The 7,500-nt window shown below is 45.0% G+C and overlaps 1 pseudogene; it reads right to left on the bottom strand.

Annotated features, from left to right (window-relative positions):
• Positions 1–6,751: 6,751 nt before the first annotated feature.
• LOC115410663 (melanopsin-A-like) overlaps positions 6,752–7,500 on the bottom strand; it is a 62,246-nt pseudogene continuing 61,497 nt past the window's right edge.

Below are 7,500 nucleotides of genomic sequence, written 5' to 3'. Positions count from 1 at the left end.
GTCATATCTGTGGGTCTGCAGGGGGGCGGGGCCACTGTCCGTCATATCTGTGGTTCTGCAGGGGGGCGGGGCCACTGTCCGTCATATCTGTGGTTCTGCAGGGGGGCGGGGCCACTGTCCGTCATATCTGTGGGCCTGCAGGGGGGCGGGGCCACTGTCCGTCATATCTGTGGGTCTGCAGGGGGGCGGGGCCACTGTCCGTCATATCTGTGGGTCTGCAGGGGGGCGGGGCCACTGTCCGTCATATCTGTGGGTCTGCAGGGGGGCGGGGCCACTGTCCGTCATATCTGTGGGTCTGCAGGGGGGCGGGGCCACTGTCCGTCATATCTGTGGTTCTGCAGGGGGGCGGGGCCACTGTCCGTCATATCTGTGGTTCTGCAGGGGGGCGGGGCCACTGTCCGTCATATCTGTGGTTCTGAAGGGGGGCGGGGCCACTGTCCGTCATATCTGTGGGTCTGCAGGGGGGCGGGGCCACTGTCCGTCATATCTGTGGGTCTGCAGGGGGTCTGCAGGGGGGCGGGGCCACTGTCCGTCATATCTGTGGGTCTGCAGGGGGGCGGGGCCACTGTCCGTCATATCTGTGGGTCTGCAGGGGGGCGGGGCCACTGTCCGTCATATCTGTGGTTCTGCAGGGGGGCGGGGCCACTGTCCGTCATATCTGTGGTTCTGCAGGGGGGCGGGGCCACTGTCCGTCATATCTGTGGTTCTGCTGGGGGGCGGGGCCACTGTCCGTCATATCTGTGGGTCTGAAGGGGGGCGGGGCCACTGTCCGTCATATCTGTGGGTCTGCAGGGGGGCGGGGCCACTGTCCGTCATATCTGTGGTTCTGCAGGGGGGCGGGGCCACTGTCCGTCATATCTGTGGTTCTGCAGGGGGGCGGGGCCACTGTCCGTCATATCTGTGGTTCTGAAGGGGGGCGGGGCCACTGTCCGTCATATCTGTGGGTCTGCAGGGTGGCGGGGCCACTGTCCGTCATATCTGTGGGTCTGAAGGGGGGCGGGGCCACTGTCCGTCATATCTGTGGGTCTGCAGGGGGGCGGGGCCACTGTCCGTCATATCTGTGGTTCTGCAGGGGGGGCGGGGCCACTGTCCGTCATATCTGTGGTTCTGCAGGGGGGCGGGGCCACTGTCCGTCATATCTGTGGTTCTGAAGGGGGGCGGGGCCACTGTCTGTCATATCTGTGGTTCTGCAGGGGGGCGGGGCCACTGTCCGTCATATCTGTGGGCCTGCAGGGGGGCGGGGCCACTGTCCGTCATATCTGTGGGTCTGCAGGGGGGCGGGGCCACTGTCCGTCATATCTGTGGGTCTGCAGGGGGGCGGGGCCACTGTCCGTCATATCTGTGGGTCTGCAGGGGGGCGGGGCCACTGTCCGTCATATCTGTGGGTCTGCAGGGGGGCGGGGCCACTGTCCGTCATATCTGTGGTTCTGCAGGGGGGCGGGGCCACTGTCCGTCATATCTGTGGTTCTGCAGGGGGGCGGGGCCACTGTCCGTCATATCTGTGGTTCTGAAGGGGGGCGGGGCCACTGTCCGTCATATCTGTGGGTCTGCAGGGGGGCGGGGCCACTGTCCGTCATATCTGTGGGTCTGCAGGGGGTCTGCAGGGGGGCGGGGCCACTGTCCGTCATATCTGTGGGTCTGCAGGGGGGCGGGGCCACTGTCCGTCATATCTGTGGGTCTGCAGGGGGGCGGGGCCACTGTCCGTCATATCTGTGGGTCTGAAGGGGGGCGGGGCCACTGTCCGTCATATCTGTGGGTCTGCAGGGGGGCGGGGCCACTGTCCGTCATATCTGTGGTTCTGCGGGGGGGCGGGGCCACTGTCCGTCATATCTGTGGTTCTGCAGGGGGGCGGGGCCACTGTCCGTCATATCTGTGGTTCTGAAGGGGGGCGGGGCCACTGTCTGTCATATCTGTGGTTCTGCAGGGGGGCGGGGCCACTGTCCGTCATATCTGTGGGCCTGCAGGGGGGCGGGGCCACTGTCCGTCATATCTGTGGGTCTGCAGGGGGGCGGGGCCACTGTCCGTCATATCTGTGGGTCTGCAGGGGGGCGGGGCCACTGTCCGTCATATCTGTGGGTCTGCAGGGGGTCTGCAGGGGGGCGGGGCCACTGTCCGTCATATCTGTGGGTCTGCAGGGGGGCGGGGCCACTGTCCGTCATATCTGTGGGTCTGCAGGGGGGCGGGGCCACTGTCCGTCATATCTGTGGTGTTGTCTGACATCAGCATGTTGGAAATGTCTGCTCAGCTGGAGTCAGGACGCAGGTCAGCCTTTAGTGATTTACAAATGTAGAAGTCAGATGGATGAGAGACACAGAATACACACAGAATACACACAGAATACACACAGAATATACACAGAATACACACAGAATATACACAGAATATACACAGAATACACACAGAATATACACAGAATACACACAGAATATACACAGAATACACACAGAATATACACAGAATATACACAGAATATACACAGAATACACACAGAATATACACAGAATACACACAGAATACACACAGAATATGCACAGAATACACACAGAATATACACAGAATACACACAGAATACACACAGAATACACACAGAATATACACAGAATACACACAGAATATACACAGAATACACACAGAATACACACAGAATACACACAGAATACACACAGAATATACACAGAATACACACAGAATATACACAGAATACACACAGAATATACACAGAATACACACAGAATATACACAGAATATACACAGAATATACACAGAATACACACAGAATATACACAGAATACGCACAGAATATACACAGAATATACACAGAATACACACAGAATATACACAGAATACACACAGAATATACACAGAATACACACAGAATACACACAGAATACACACAGAATACACACAGAATATACACAGAATACACACAGAATACACACAGAATACACACAGAATATACACAGAATATACACAGAATACACACAGAATACACACAGAATATACACAGAATACACACAGAATATACACAGAATACACACAGAATATACACAGAATATACACAGAATATACACAGAATACACACAGAATATACACAGAATACACACAGAATACACACAGAATATGCACAGAATACACACAGAATATACACAGAATACACACAGAATACACACAGAATACACACAGAATATACACAGAATACACACAGAATACACACAGAATACACACAGAATACACACAGAATATACACAGAATACACACAGAATATACACAGAATACACACAGAATATACACAGAATACACACAGAATATACACAGAATATACACAGAATATACACAGAATACACACAGAATATACACAGAATACACACAGAATACGCACAGAATACGCACAGAATACACACAGAATATACACAGAATACACACAGAATACACACAGAATACACACAGAATACACACAGAATATACACAGAATACACACAGAATACACACAGAATACACACAGAATACACACAGAATATACACAGAATACACACAGAATACACACAGAATACACACAGAATATACACAGAATACACACAGAATATACACAGAATACACACAGAATACACACAGAATATACACAGAATACACACAGAATATACACAGAATACACACAGAATACACACAGAATATACACAGAATACACACAGAATATACACAGAATACACACAGAATACACACAGAATACACACAGAATATACACAGAATACACACAGAATACACACAGAATATACACACAATACACACAGAATATACACAGAATACACACAGAATACACATAGAATACACACAGAATACACATAGAATACACACAGAATACACATAGAATACACACAGAATACACACATAATACACACAGAATACACATAGAATACACACAGAATACACATAGAATACACACAGAATACACATAATACACATAGAATACACATATAATACACATATAATACAAATATAATACATATAATACACATAATACACAAATAATACACATAGAATACACACAGAATACACATAGAATACACAAAGAATACACACAGAATACACATAGAATACACACAGAATACACATAGAATACACAAAGAATACACACAGAATACACATAGAATACACAAAGAATACACATAGAATACACATAGAATACACACAGAATACACACAGAATACACATAGAATACACACAGAATACACATAGAATACACAAAGAATACACACAGAATACACATAGAATACACATAATACACATATAATACACATATAATATACATATAATACAAATATAATACACATATAATACAAATATAATACATATAATACACATAATACACAAATAATACATATAATACACATATAATATACATACAATCCAAATATAATACACATAATACACACATTATACACACATGTCAGAGTCACAAATACACTCAAACTGAGCAGCGTTATCCATTAAAAAACAAAATAACTCTGACTCTGTTCCTTCAGACTCACCATAAAACACAAATATGGAGATCATCTACACACACAAACAATACAAGGATATTGGTGTTGATAAAAAAAAAAAAACAACAAACATAATTCACCTTTTTAACACTAGTTAAAAACACGGCACAGATACTCAAACAGAATAAACAGACAGAATACAGACACAAAAGTTGGTAAAAACTGGACTGAGCTGAACCACACTGAGCTGCATTTTCATCCACTAATGAAAACTGAAGTACACACATTAAAAAACAGAGCAAAGCAGCTGCTGGCCATTTGGATAAACCCCCCCAGCCCCCTTACCCTCGCCCCCCCCAACCCCAAAGAGTAAACAAACAGAAAAACACATGCACATGTTAAACACAACACATGCATTTTCAGTATTAATGGAACACTTCTGCTGGACACTGTCGAGTTTTCAGTATTGTTGAATCTAATTATTGCATATTGTTGATAATTATATGCGGCTGGTTATCGCTGAGTTCAGTGTAATGATTTCTGTTCATAACCAGGGTGTGATTTGTTGGGGGGTGGGGTGGGAGGAGATCAAACTCCCCCTCTGGTTTTTACATCCCTACATGTATAATTTATTCTGCTCCTGTGTTTTTGGCTAACGGTGTGGACATGAAGGTACCACAGGACCCTGGGGCTGAACATTCATTCATTCATTGTTCAGTCAGTGTTTCCTTTTTTCATCTGACTGGTGATTTTGTGGTTCTGCAGAGAACGGAACTTGGTTTTGTTCCTGTGCGGTGACATATGGTGGTCTGGTCTCAGACTGGGACCTGGTTAAAGGTGTCTTCCAGCAGGTGTTGGTCCTGCTGTACCTTCAGAGGGAGTGCCTGTGGTCTGCTGGCTACTGTCGACTTAAAAAAGAATTAGACCTGTTGATTAGTTGTTTTTTCATGATTTAAAAAAACAAAACAAACAAAAACTAGAAAAGCACTCGGAGAGCACAGATCAGTTACCCCCCCCCCCATCACCACCAAAATTTTATCATTTCTTCCTTGTCCCCGTATCAACATTTCCTAAAAATTTCATCAAAATCCTTCCATAACTTTTTGAGTTGATCTTGTTAGCAGACAGACAGACGGACAAACAAACAAACAAACCCCGATGAAAATATAACCTCCGCCGTTCCTTGGTGGAAGTAACCCCCCCCCCCCCCCCCCCCCCCCTTCTGTTTTTTGGGTTTCTGTAAATTGGCTTAAAATTTGATTTGATCTATCTCCCCTTTATGTGAAGCACTTGGTAACATGTTGTTTTAAAAAGTGCTATATAAACAAAGCTTTATTTACTTGTTGGGTGTTCCCGGTCTGCAGTGGTCAGTACCAAAAATGGACTAAAAATGGACATCCCAATCTCAGGACCATTGACCATCTACAGTTAGTCCGATCCACACAGGTCCACAATAGCATTAACATGTATTGAATTACATGGTCTGTTAGCTAGCATGCTAATTAGCTCAGGCATCTGTTATTAATGTTTCTCTCTGTTCTTTTTGTTTTGTTTGTGAAGCATCTTTGAGTGTTCAAAAAAGTGCTATATAAGTGTGATGTATTATTATTATTATTATTATTATTATTATTATGAACAGTTGACTATTAGGGGCTCAGGAGTTGGAGCAGGTGGTCCAATAACCGAAGGGTTGGCGGTTTGAATCCTGCTCTGTCCTAGTCATGTGCTGTTGTGTCCTTGGGTAAGATACTCCACCCACCCACACGTGTATGAATGCGTTTGAATGTTCGGTGGTGGTGGGAGGGGCCGCAGCTGTGTGTACATGTGTAGTTTACCACCACCAGAGTGGGAATGAATCATGGATCCGCCGTACGCGTTGACAAAAAAGCGCTATATAAACCTAGGAGGAGGATTCTGTTGGGTTTCTGTAAATTGGCTTAGAGTCTGGTTTTGACCAACTCTATACATAAAGTGTCATGAGATAACTTTTTTGTTGTGATCTGGTGCTATATAAATAAAATTTGATTGATTGAGTGATTTGATTGGTTTTCCCCTGTAAGTCGCTTTGGAAAAAAGCGTCTGCCAAATGCATAAACACAAAACATAAACATAAACCTAACCCATTATTACTATTTATTAAGGCGCTGAAATGCCCTGATGGTGTCAATAACACACTAAGGTTAACATTTTCAATTTCATTGTGTTTCTGTGAGACTATAAAGGGTTAAAACATCACATCTGGACTGAACATGATTAGAAATGACAAACCAGACCAGTCTTTCTTCACATCTTTATTTAGAAAAATAAATAAAAACACAAAACATCTTGTACAAACAAAACTAAATCACCATGAAACCATCACTTCATAAAAGCTTCACTTCATTAAAGCCATATTTAAACTTTATACATATATATATTTAGCATTTTCTCTAATGCCAAAAGGTTCGTCGTAATATTTCAAACATATTCATTATGTAATTTTGTACATTCATTAACGTGCGCTGCAGGACAAATGTGAATTAAAGTCGACTTTAACCAAACGATATGGCATCAGGGTGGATTGATTCAGTCTGAACAGGTTTTACAATCGTAGTCAGAGGTGCAGCAGGCGTAGAAAGATCAAGACGTGGTTGAAAAGAGCCTGAAAAAGACGAGGTAAAGTGACGGGAACGATGGAACGGAGGTGGTGATGGAGGAGTTGTGCATCTGGACGGAAGGTTTCACACCTGGGCGCTTTGTTTCCGTCGTAAACTTTGCGTGTTTTCCCGTTGGTCGGGTTCTTTTTTTCACTAAGAGAAAAACGCAAGTGAACAAAACATCACTATGCATCATGGGAGAGTTTTACTGTACTGGTCAGTTGGGTCACGGGTGGAAAACGACAGTTAACAGCACTGATCGTTAGCCTAAGAACATAATTAAGTCATACAGTTTATGGACAAAAGTATGTGGACACGTTAAATTCAGGTGTTTCTTTTCTAACAGGGGTCTGGGATACAAAACAATAATGACTAATGTCAGATTA

The sequence above is a fragment of the Sphaeramia orbicularis genome, chromosome 19 (genome assembly GCF_902148855.1).
Source record: "Sphaeramia orbicularis chromosome 19, fSphaOr1.1, whole genome shotgun sequence".
NCBI classification, from domain to species: Eukaryota; Metazoa; Chordata; class Actinopteri; order Kurtiformes; family Apogonidae; genus Sphaeramia; species Sphaeramia orbicularis.
This window is presented reverse-complemented; position numbering and strand designations above follow the sequence as displayed.